Genomic DNA, 13461 nt, shown 5'->3' with positions numbered 1-13461 from the left:
GGACCCACAGGTTGAGAAAGGCTGGTCTAAAGTGTTGCGTGCGTTCACTTAAGGCCAGTTTCCTAAATTCCATTATCAAGGGAGAGACTGGTAGAAACTGCCAATGACACTGGCTGTAACTTTAAGGACTTGCACTTGAGCTTTGCTTTTTCCTCCTCCCTCGTATTCCATCTTCCTTGTCTGCTGTGTCTTCTTAGATTATGAACCCAAGGGCCAGGGCTGGATTAACCATTAAGCAAAATAATCATGTGCTTAGGGCATCAAAGGAAGGGGGCACTACATAATTTCACCATTGCTTGATTTACCATGGACCATATGGTACAGTTGAAAAAAAGGCTCCCTTTTTGAGTCCTTTTTGTTGGGGATAATTCGGATGAAAATTCCCAGGTGTCAAAAAAGGTTATTTATGTATGCCGCTACTGCGGCTTGTGTTTTGTTAGCCCAAAAAAGGAAAATGAGCGAGGTCCCAGCTAAAGAAGAATGCCAACTTTAACTGATAGAATATGTGCAGCTTGCAGACTTAATATATCGAATAATAGAACAAAAAGAACATTCGTTTAGAGAAGATTGGAAAATGTTTATTGAATATATGGGGGGGGAATTGTGTACACTTGAAAACATTGGCAGCATTAAGATAAATTCAACGGTGTAAACAAGTTTCAATGGATGTAATAATGCAAGCTTCCTCAACTTCGGAACTCCAGATGTTTTTGGCCTACAACTCCCATGATCCCTTGCTAGCAGGACCAGTGGTCAGGGATGATGGGAATTGTAGTCTCAAAACATCTGGAGGGCCGAGGTTGAGGAAGCCTGCAATAATGGAATACTGAACGGTTTAGTTTATATAAAATATGCAGAGATTTATGTTATGTTGGAAAGAGAAGAAGGGAGTTTTTGATATTTTAAGGTTATTTAAATGAATATTCTAAATTGTAAAACAAAAAATTTCATAAAAATGGTTTAAAAAGGCTCCCACGATAAATGAAAAAATAACCCACACACAAAATAAAATAGTAATAATAGAAATGAAATTAATGAAATTAATGCTACACATTAGTCTTGGGGATACAACAAAATTAGAATTTGTTAACTGGCAAGCTGCCACTCGGTCTACTGAGGCTCACATGTTTATATTTTGAATTAGATACATATAGGGGCACCAAAATATTTTAAGTGCTTGGGTCTTAATCCGGGAGGGGTATACAAGCTGTCAATAAATAATAATAATGGCAATATTCCTGCTCCGTTGCATGATTGCAAACATAGCAGCCAGAAATGGCAACGCTCCTGGTATTTTAAGAACAGCAGATCCTGGGGAGCAGCGAGCAAACAAAAACGTCAGTTCTGGACACAGACTTTATTCGACGCAACGTCTCAAATTCTACACCATTTGGCTGGTCAAGCCTGCTGGACCCTCCCCTCATGACACGAACTCCAGCCACCACAAGATGGCAGCATAGCACCATGGAATTGTGCATTATAAATCCCCTCCCCAACCGCCCCATTCCACTCCATCCTTCCGCCATATGCATTTGATCATTTTATAGATTTCCCTCTCCTGGAAGAGAAACACTGGTTGCAAATTGCTGCGGCTAGATCAGGGTTTTCCAAACTTGGGTCTCCAGGTGTTTTCTTGGACTACAGTTACCATCATCTCTGACCACTGGTCCTGCTAGCTAGGGATGATGATGGGAGTTGTAGTCCCAAAACAGCTGGAGACCCAAGTTTGGGTCTAGATTGTTGGTGGGGACAGATTACCACCAGCCCATAACCCCAGTGCTAAATAGACTCAGAGTTCTGATATTATGACAGAGGGAGGTACCAATCCTCTCTCAACAAATTCTTATAAAAATATTTACACACCATGATTCCTTAAAAAATAACAACAGAGGGGTTTACAACAATCACATTGGCAGTACTACAGATGTCTCATAATACAGTGGTTCCTTGGTTCTCAAACGCCTTGGTTCTCAAACACCGAAAACCTAGAAGCACCTTCGTACCACTTCTCTGAGCTTTCCCCACCTGCCCATCAGAAGACAAAACAAGGAATTGCCTTTTATATATACGGTATATATATACTTTTATATATACGGTATATCTTTTTTTATTGAATTTTTCATTGTAGATTTAAATTCAAACAATAAACATCACCGTCATCATTTAGGATTTCCTGAAGCCTTTGACTCTACTGCTTCACTTATTTTCTCTATTTTTCTTATATAATCCAATTTTACCTTAGTTTTTAGAACATTACAGTGGTACCTCAGGTTACAGGTGCTTCAGGTTACAGACGCTTCAGGTTACAGACTCTGCTGACCCAGAAATAGTACCTCAGGTTAAGAACTTTGCTTCAGGATGAGAACAGAAATTGCGCCATGGCAGTGTGGCGGCAGCGGGAAGCCCCATTAGCTAAAGTTAAGCTCAGCTTAAGAACAGTTTCAGGTTAAGAACGGACCTCCAGAACGAATTAAGTTCTTAACCTGAGGTACCACTGTACAAACGTTACTCAAATCCTGCCAAAGTTTTTAGTTGTTTACAGTGTTCTCTTTAAGTACATTGCAAACTTTCCCCATTCTTTCTTAAAGTTCTTCTTTTCCTGGTTTCTGGTTTTCCTGGTCAATTTCGCCATTTTGGCTTAGTCCATCATCTTCATCAGCCATTCTTCTCTGGTCGGGAGTTTATCTTCTTTCCATCTCTGGGCCAGTAGTATCCACGCTGCTGTCATCGCCAGGGCCAGATTTAGGTTTGAGGAGGTCCTCAGCTACTGAAGGTAACGGGGCCCTTTATATGTCCAGCTGTCCTTTGTCAACAACAAATTGTTGTGGTTTTTTGTGTTGAATATATGCAATATCGTAATTTATGGACCTAATAGGTATCTCAAGCCATTTGCACATGTTGCCCTGCAACCAGTCCATGCAGAATGTAGGCACCCTATATATAGAAAGGAGCAAACCAGTGATATTTTAGGGAGTAGGCTAGCAGGCGGGGCCCATGAATTAAGGGATCAGCAAACTTTTTCAGCAGGGGGCCGGTCCACTGTCCCTCAGACCTTGTGGGGGGCCGGACTGTATTTTGAAAAAAATATATATGAACAAATTCCTATGCCCATATAACCCAGAGATGCATTTTAAATAAAAGCAGACATTCTACTCATCGAAAAACACCAGGCAGGCCCTACAAATAACCCAGAGATGCATTTTAAATAAAAGGACACATTCTACTCATGTAAAAACACGCTGATTCCCGGAACATCTGCGGGCCAGATTTAGAAGGCGACTGGGCTGGATCCGGCCCCTGGGCCTTAGTTTGCCTACCCATGGCTTACATTCTAGGAGCCTACACAACACAAAACACTGTTGCTGTATGTAGGTTTTATTTTATTATTTTATTATCTTATATTTTGGAAATGTACATCCAGGTTTTTTTTCCTTTAAATTTTTTGGGGGCCCCCAAGAGAGTCGGGTCCTGAGCTGTAGCTTGTTTAGCTTATATGTAAATGCGGCACTGGTCGTCGCATACATAAATCATTGTCTCTGCTCCTCAAAACAAGGAATTTCAACTCACGCAGGTCTGTAGGTGCAACAGCTCAGAGAAGCAGGTTGGAGAACACCACAGAACTGGTCCTTTCTTCTACTTTTCTTAACTGCGGGAGTGGAAGGCAACACCCTCCTTGGGCGAATCTGATTCACTTCCATCCCATTCTGCCTAGCCCAGCTGGCTACACCTTCTCCACCCCCAAACAGGTTGCTGGGCTTATGCTATCTGTCAACCCTGCTATTGTCATCATTTTTGATGTCCAGAAATAGTATCCGTTGCCACAGGGCAACTACAACAAGCAAACGGAATACCACTTTTAATTTATTTATTTTTAGTTTCTGTTCTCACTGGGCACCTTTGTAAACAGGCAGCTTACAGGAAGCCAGTGCTTTTTTTTCTTAAAAAATGTTTAGCGGTCTACTTCTTCTTCTTCTTCTTCTTTGGTGATCCCTCATAGCCGAGTAATATTGTCTTCCATAAACACGATTTTAACAGTGAGTCCGTAAGTGACTGTGGAGGCCAATTCTGGATCCACTTGTCCTTCCACAGTGGGGACATTGGTTCCCGGGAGGGAGTTGATCCCGTGGGGCTTTGCCAAGCGTGCCTTCCTCTTGGCACATTTCTCCCTTGCGTTCTGAGTTCGAGTGTCTTCAAAGCCCATGACACCTTTGGTAAAGGCTGTTCTCCAATTGGAGTGCCCGCAGGCCAATGTTTCCCAATTGTTGGTGTTTATACTACATTTTTTAATATTTGCCTTGAGAGAGGCTTTAAACCTCTTTTGTTGACCACCAGCATTACACTTTCTGTTTTTAAGTTGGGAATAGAGGAGTTGCTTTGGAAGACGATCATCAGGCATCCGCACAACATGACCAGTCCAACAAAGTTGACGTTGAAGAAGCATTCCGCCCTGTGGAACGCCCTCCCATCAGATGTCAAGGAAATAAACAACTATCTGACTTTCAGAAGACATCTGAAGGCAACCCTGATTAGGGAAGTTTTTAATGTCTGATGTTTGATTGTGTTTTTAATATTCTATTGGGAGCTGCTAAGAGTGGCTGGGGCAACCCAATCATATAGGAATAATAATAATAATAATAATAATAATAATAATAATAATAAGGGTCAGCATGTGTGGCTGTTAGCCAGAAGGTTGGTGGTTCGAGTCCACCCAGGGATGGCTGTGGGCAAGATTCCTGCATTGCAGGGGGTTGGACTAGATGATCCTTGGGGTCCCTCCCAACTCTATGAGTCTATATTATTATTATTATTATTATTATTATTATTATTATCATCATCATCATCATCACTTTTAATGTATATTTTATATTTTACGTATAATATAATTGATGGGTAAGTATATATAAAAACTGCTGAATGAATGAAGAAATATGTCAATATGTATTTATTTGAACAAAGGATTGGACAGATCCATGGAGGAGGAGGAGGAGGAGGAGGAGGAGGTGGCTATTGATTGTTACTCGCCTTGATGGCTCTGCTCTGCCTCCACGGTTCTGTGGGATGTGAAACACAAGAGCAGTCAAGTACAACATTCCTAGAGTGAACATGTTTACACATGGGGAGGAATGTTTGTCCAGCCAGCAGGTAAACTTCGTTCGCCTCCAGCCAAGAGAGGACAAAGGGACTGTCTCCTTATGAGATAGTTTCCAGGTATATGTTACTTTTCTAAGCTAAGTCTGCCTTCCGGGATCTGATTGTAAACAGAATGTGAGTGAGTAAACTCTTTTTATACTTTTATAGAAGACTGTGTCATGCCTTATCTTTTATGAGGGAATAAGGGGAAAATATCAGAACAGTTATTATAGAGGCTTTAGTCAGCCTGAGCAAATGCCTCTGCTGTGAGTTTAAAAGGGGGAATGTTACTCTGCTAAATTGTGAACTTGTTAACGCAAGTTGGAAAGGCTATAATCAAACAATGTATCCTCTCCTGCATCCCTGAACATTCCCACAGGTTGGAGCAGCAATACGTCTGAATTCCAATTGCTGGAAACTGCAGGAGGGGAGACGGTGCTCTTGTGTTCAGGTCCTGCTAGTGGGTTTCCCATAAGAATTGGCTTGGTCACTGTGAGAACAGGATGCTGGACTAGATGAGCCATTGACCTGACTCAGCAGGGCTCTTCTTATGCAATTCCCACTGTAGTTCAACAGGACTTACTCTGAGATAAGTTTGCCTAGGATTTCGGCATTAAAAGCATGTGTGATAAACCTTTATCAGCTTCAGGGCTGCATTACCTTGTGTTAAAACCTTCTGGGGGCACATGCCAGAAGCAAAAGCAAGTGGAGCAATGGATGTGACTTTATACAATAGGCCACTGCCTGGTCACACACTCATATCTGTTCATATACACCAAGAAGATAATCAAGAGGCATTATGATTGTTCAAGGTCACATTCTAGTCAATCGAAAGCATTCAAGGAGGGCACAGAGCAGGGGTGACAAGGAGCATGGCCCAGAGAGAGCCTCAGTGGCCTCGCCTCCAGCCTCAGGGGTCTCATGGAGTACAGGTGAGATGTCATGATAGCCAGTCCTAGCCCAACATGGCCGCATATTTGTTTTGAAGAGGGGGGGAAACCATCTCAGTTGCAAAGACAAAGGACGCGACATTAAATTCTGGTTGAAATTTCTTTTATTGACTATCAAAGAAGCAAGAAAGCATTCCTTTAGACTAATCTATGCAGACAAGAAGCCAAAGCGTACCATGTTGTATCCTGACAGCCCTGAACCCTCAGATCCAGGCGGCTTCCTACCAGTCCTGCCATTGTATAAGTGGGACATCAGCCTTAATAGAGTGATTTGGGGCCGATTCTTGCATTAAACTAACACAGGGATGAAAAATTCATGGCCTAATAACCCCAAATATTCTAGCTGGGTCTTACAGCATCTAGAGGGCCATAGGTCCCTCATCCTATCCCTTGAGCTCATCTGAGGACTAGACAGGAAGTGGGTGAGAATGAATATTTTGCTACTTGGCCGGGGTGAGGGTGAACATGTCTCTTTCAAAGGAGCAGCAATGGTACATTAACTAAAAAGCAAAGCAGCTCAATGATTCTCATTCCCAGATGCCCACAATTAAGCCTGACACCGTCCCTGCCCAACTAGCGACCCATCAAGCTAAATACAGCCAACCAGCCACTTCTCCTTGGCAATTGCTTGCACACACACCTGCCAGAGTTAGTGGGAAACAAACGAAAGCCAGATGTTTTCCAGCTCCTGTGAGCCACCCACCCTCTTCTCTCTGGGTCACAATCCTTTATACGTCAGCCTTTTTTTTTTATCTAGAACGGTTTTGGTTTCGTTGGGGAGACTTTAGTGCTTTGGGGACCATGGAGAAGGGAACTGCAATGCTCTGCGCTGTTGCTGAGGCCAAGGTCGGAGGGGCTGCCTGGCCAAAGAATCGATCGGTCCCTGGGAAGCTGGACTCTGTGTCGGCTCACAGCTCCCTTCTCTCTCCGACGTCTGGGGTGTCGTCTCCTCTTGAGGGAAAATGGCCTGCTCTGGTGTCAGAGGCCGGCATTCATGAGGGCAATATTGGATCTGCCCAGAGTTTTGAGGTTTCTCCTCCTCTGGGTGAGGCTGATGCCTTGTTGATGAAGACTGACCTTTCCAACGGCCAGTTGTGGCCCTCTCTGGAGCCTCTGTCTCCTGACTGCTTGATTCCTGCTCTTGTTCACAAGGATTTGTTTCCTCCTGTGGGGAAATTCCCCGCTCTGTTTCTGACGACTGACATTCATGCTGATCTTTGCTCTGCCTTGGTTTTTGAGGCTTCTGTTCCTCTGGGCAGGTCTGGCTTTGTTCTGATGTTGAAGACTGGCATGCATGACCACCAGATGAAGCCTTCCTTGGAGTCTCCACAGATTCACAGCTTGCTTCTCTCTTTGACACCTGAGGTTTTGTCTCCTCCTTAGGAGAAAGAGCTTGTTCTTGAGTCAGAGGCCGAGATTCTTGACACTGATCTTTGCTCTGCCTTGGTCTTTGAGGTTTTTGTTCATCTGAATGGGATTGGCATCGTTCTGATGGTGAAGGCTGACATGTCCAACCACCAGATGTGGCCTTCTCTGGAGTCTCCACCGACTCACAGCTTGCTTCTCTCTTTGACACCTGAGGTTTTGTCTCCTCCTTAGGAGAAAGAGCTTGTTCTTGCACCAGAGGCTGAGATTCTTGACAGCGACGTTGGCTCTGCCCTGGTTTTTTTTGCTTCTGCTCTTCTACACGGGGTTGACATTGTTCTGATGGCCGACTTCTAGATGTGGCCTTCTCTGGAGCTTCTGGTGGCTCACAGCTGGCTTCTCTCTCCTGTGTCTGAGACATCTCTTGAGCAGAGGGGACCTGCTTTGGTGTCCGAGGCTGGCATGCATGACTGCGATGTTGACTCTGCCCTGGCTTTTGAGGTTTACTTTCCTCTGGACAGGGCTGACGTCTTCTTAAAGATGGACATTCACAATGGGCAGTTGTGGCCTTCTCTGAACCCTCTGCTTCCTCTCTCTCCTGTTTCTGAGATGTTGTCCTCTCCTGAGGGAAAGGGCCCTCCTCTGGTGTCAGAGGTGAACATTCATGACTGCGATATTGACTCTGCCCTGTATTTTGAGGCTTACTCTCCTCTAGACAAGGTTCATGTTGTCTTCTTGTCAAACGTTGACCTTCATGACAACCAGTTGTGGTCTGCTCGGCACTCTCTGTTGGCTCACCGCAGGCTTCCTTCTTTGATGTCTGAGGCTTTGTGTCCTCTTGAGGAGAAACAACTTGTTCTGGTGTCAGATTCTGACATTCATGGCGGCGGTAATGGCTCTTTCCAGAGCGCTGAGGCTCCTGAACGTCTTGATGTGGTTGATGTCGTACTGTGGTCAAAGGTTGACGTTCATGACAGCCAGTTGTGGCCTCCTCTGGGGATTGAGACTCTTGCTCTTCTTGGCCAGTCAAGGCCTGCTCATGACCTTGAGACTGACATTCCTGTTGGTGAGTTGATTGCTTTCCACGTGTCAGAATCCCACCAACTGGCTTGCGACTCTGAGCCTGTTCCGGTTCTTGAACTTCCTTTGTTGGCTGTTGGCAAGAATCATCCTTTGCTTCCTGATACTCTTCTACAAGTCTACGAACGGCACCTTTCCCCCGTGTCTGAGGCTTACATTCCTGTTGCTGCATTGACCGCTCTCCTCTCTGAGGTTCCTGCTCTTGACAACAGGTTGAATGTTGCTCAGACAATGACGTTCTTTCTTTCCCACAGCCCAATGAAGGCTGTTCCTCCTGACGATCTCTGCAGGACTGGGAAGTTGATTTCTGTTCTGGTGCTTGAGGTTCCTCAACCCCCCTTTGGGCTGGTCTTTGAACCGCTTTCTGTGATTCTTGCCACTTGGGCTTCACTACATCCTGTTCCCTCTTCAGTGGCTCTTGGGTCTGTCTCGGAGCTTCCTTTCGATGGGGAGTAGGTTGCTGAGCTGCCTGCTCTTGCTCCTGTGGCTCCCTGTGGGCCTGTTCCTCCATCTGACATGGCTGGGATGGTTTTTGGACTGTGCTCTGTTGAGTTCCTTGAGTCTGGCATTCATCTGGTGTGTCAGGTTCCTGGCAGCTTTGTCTGCTTATCTCCTCAGCTATGATTTGGGGTTTCCGCTGCGAGGGCTTGGAGCAATGCTGCACTTCTCTCCAAAAACCTTGGCAAGATGGCTCCTTCTCTCCTCTTTGGCCTTCCTCTCTCTCCCTCTGAGTTGGACACGCCCCTGATGGCTTCTGTGAAAACCGGGAACCCCGTTCTTGTTTTAGGGGTTCTTTACTCCGTCTATCAGAGAGTGTCTCTGATTTTGGGGACTCCTGTTTCTCTTCTTGAGATGGGCACTGAGACTCAGGTTCAGAAACCTTCTCCGGTTCTTGGGCAGGTTGTTGAGTTGAGCCTTTGCCCAGCGCCGATGTCTCCTGTCTCCTTGCGCTGCTCCCTCCCCTCCTGGACTGCCCTTCTGCTGTCACTCCGCACTCGTGTTCCTTCTTATAGCAGGCCTTTGCCACTTTGAACACCAGGACGGTGAACTCCTCAAAGTCCACCTTGCCATCACAGTCTTTGTCAAGCAGCTGCAGCATGGTCTCGATTGTCTCAGGGTCCTGCGGGTTCTGAAAGGAAATGCACCAAGCTTGTTACTCACTTAGCAAGGCAGTATAATGCCATTATACTGAGTTGCGCCATTGGACCATCTACTGTATTTTTCGCTCCATAAGACGCACCTTTTCCCTCCTAAAAAGTAAGGGGAAATGTGTGTGTGTCTTATGGAGTGAATGCAGGAGGGAGGCAGGCAGGAAAAGCCCCCAAGAGTCGCACACACGCTCCGCACGCTCTTTAAAGGGAGCACGGCTTTTGCGGGCTTTTCCCCAAGGAGGGAGAAGGGACTGACGGGCTGACCTTCTCACTCCTCGGGGGAAAGCCTGCAAGTGCCGCACACATGCTCCTTGCGGCTCGTGAAAGTGAGCGCTGAGCAGAGCTTGGGATGCATACAGGCTCTGCTCAGCACTCCCTTTAAAGAATATTTTTTTCTCTTGCATTCCCCCTCTAAAAACTAGGTGCGTCTTATGGTCAGGTGCGTCTTATGGAGCAAAAATATGGTATGTCCCTGTTGCCCAGATGATGCACATTCCTAGCTCAACCTGGAGATGCCCAGGGATTGAACCTGGGACCTTCTGCATGCAAAGAAGAAGGTTCAAAGGAGGTGCTCCTCCATACAGGTATGTCCCACCCTCTCAAAAATCAATTAAGAATCCCAGTCCTCAAAGTTCTGACTAAAGGGCTGGTTTAAATAGGAACATACTGAGTCAGCCCATTGCTTCATCTAGCCCAGTACTGTCTGTGTTGACTGGCAGCAGATCTCCAGAGAGACAAGGTTTTCTCCCAACCCTACCTAGATGTGCCAGGGATATGAACCAGGGACTGTCTGCATGTGGAGCCGATGCTTTGTTGCTGAGCCACGGCCCTCTACTTAAATAGGAACAGAGGAAGCTGCCTGATACAGAGGCCATTCAGTTCATCTAGCTCAGCATTGCCTACATTGACTGACAGCAGGATTGTCCAAAACATTGACCGGCAGTGGATACTTCCCAGCCCTACCTAGAGATGCCACTGGGGGACTGAACCTGCGACCTTTTGCTTGCAAAGCAGAGGTTCTGCCACTCAACCACGACCCTTCTCCAAAGCTTCATTAGCCTTGGCCAGCATTGTTCCCTATCTCCTGGTCTACAAGGCCTCCTTCACTCCCTGGTCCTCCTTAACTTGAAGCCCATTCGCTTGACCTCCCCAATATCTTAAATCCACCCATAGCACGCAAGTCTTCCACACTTGGTCTCTCTTCCTCTGCCCCGCGATCCTCCCAAACCCCTCCCATTGTCCAAGAAGACCAACGTAGACACTCACCACGATCACCTCGGCAAACTCCTTCTGGATGAGGCTCTTCAGCTCGCCCTTGCTGAGCGTCGCACATTCCCCATCGTCCTTTGCGTACTTGTTGAAAGCACCGATGATGCTGTGGATGTTCCCGAGGAGCTGAGACATCTCTTGGCAAGTTCAAGGGGGATCCTAAAATGAACGAGTAAGGTGTTCACAACTGCGCTGCTCAAAACTTGCACTGGCTGCCCATATGGTACCAGGCCAGGTTCAGGTTTCTTGTATTCGTTTGCAAGGCCCATGACAATTTGGGTCCAGGGTGCTTTAAGGACATCCTGATCACTGAAGTCTTCAGGGAAGTCAAAGTTAGGGCTTAGCCACACTTTCCTCCAGGCTTTCTAGGCAGGTCTCTGAGGGGAATAGGGGTGATCTCCTAACAACTTTCAGCACCCTTAACAAACTACAGTTCCCATAATTCTTTTAGGGACGACATGACGGTTTAAAGCAGCACCATAGTGCTTTAAACGTGCGGTATGAACGTGGTCTTAAAGCTGACTTTAATTGAGCAATAAATTGTCAAAATAAATGAATAAATAATAATCTTCAAATAGCCAAAAGGCTGTCACAAGGGAGATGGAGCAAGCTGGTTTTATGCTGTTCCAGAAGGGAGGACACCTGAACAATGGATTCAAATTACGAGAAAGGACGTTCTGACTAAACGTTAGGAAGAATCTTCCAAGGGTAAGAGCTGTTTGAAGGTTGAACCGACTCCCTTGGAAGGTGGCGGACCGACCTCAGCAGAGGCTGGATGGTCATCTATGAGGGATTCTTGAGTCGTGATTCCTGCATTTCAAAGATGAACCCTGGAGATCTTTTCCATCTCTATAATCTATTATTCTAGAACAGTACACAGAAGCACACTTAGCTTCAGATACAGCAAGACATGGTGCGGTGCTCAGCACTGGCTGACTGATTCCTAATGGATCAATCAATCAATGAATCAATTCAATTTTCAGAGAGGGGGTGCTCCTACCAGCTCCCCATTCCCTGCAACCATTCCAATCCCTTGCATTTGCTGAACTCACCTGTCCTTCACACAAGCAGTGGCACGTTAGACTCCAGGGCTCCGTTGGTGAGCAGGTTGGCAGCCGGAGATCATTATATAGGAGCCGCTTAATCACCGCCTTGCAGCGGGAGGCTCCCTCTCTCTGAGCAGGCCTCTGATTCAGACCCTGGCAAAGTCCACAGGCACCTCCTTCACTCAGCAAGTCCCTGGCAGAGCTGACACTCACCTGTACTGGCTTTGCTGCACAGCTTCTGATGCTGGCCGGTCCACCTGCCTTCGCACCCGCCCAGGAGTGACAGATCTTTATTTTTCCATTTTACACGCAAGTTCTATTTCTGACCTTTCGTAGCCTTTAGCGGGACACGGTCCTCTCGAATCCCTTTTTGGCAAAAAACCTGTTGCGCAAGGGCGAGGCACGTCAAGCAGAGGTCCCTCATTGTCGCTGGCCCTGCAATTATGACTTTAACGGCAGTGGAAGAAAATCCACGGGGGTGAATGGATTTCCGGCACGGTCTTTTATCGCCCCTCGTGTTTGTTTGGAGCTGCGTTCCACTCTGATCTCCTCTGTACTACATATTTAAAGCACTACATAAGTGGGGAAGGAAACCAAAATGCTTGTTTACAATGCTATTGTACTACCAACATTGCTGTATGCTTGTGAAACACGGACCACTTATAAATGCCATCTCCAGCTCCTCGAAAGATTCCATCAACGGTGCCTCCAAAAATTGTTACACATCACTTGGGAAGACAGGCAAACTAATGCCAGTGTCCTGGAAGAAGCAAAGATCACCAGTGTCGAAGCAATGATTCTTCAACGTCAACTTTGTTGGACTGGTCATGTTGTGCGGATGCCTGATGATCGTCTTCCAAAGCAACTACTCTATTCCAAACTCAAGAATGGAAAGCGTAATGCTGGTGGTCAACAAAAGAGGTTTAAAGACTGTCTCAAGGCAAATCTAAAAAAATGTAGTATAAACACCAACAACTGGGAAACACTGGCCTGCGAGCGCTCCAGTTGGAGAACAGCCTTGACCAAAGGTGTCCTGGGCTTTGAAGACACTCGAACTCAGGACGCAAGGGAGAAACGTGCTAAGAGAAAGGCACACTTGGTAAAGCCTCACCATGATCAACTCCTTCCTGGAAATCTATGTCCCCACTGTGGAAGGACGTGGGGATCCAGAATTGGCCTCCACGGTCACTTACTGACTCATTGTTAAAACCGTGTTTATGGAAGTCAATCTTACTTGGCTATGAGGGAAAGTGGTGTTATTGTTGTAAACAAAAATTGCCCTTTTCCCTTATGGGGTATCCAAGAGCCCATATAGAGTCCTTACATAGGTTCCCATAGGAGAAAATAACAGGCCAACCAGAGAATATTGAGAATATTGAGAAGCAAAGCAGCTACTAAGCTTGATCTTTATTGATCTGTTGCAACAGGATTCTCCCCTCACCCGCAGGAAAGGAGGAGGAACCCAGAACA

This window comes from Podarcis raffonei, chromosome 16, assembly GCF_027172205.1.
Source record: "Podarcis raffonei isolate rPodRaf1 chromosome 16, rPodRaf1.pri, whole genome shotgun sequence".
Taxonomy (NCBI): domain Eukaryota; kingdom Metazoa; phylum Chordata; class Lepidosauria; order Squamata; family Lacertidae; genus Podarcis; species Podarcis raffonei.
The sequence above is the reverse complement of the archived record's forward strand: the minus strand, read 5'-3'. Positions refer to the sequence as shown.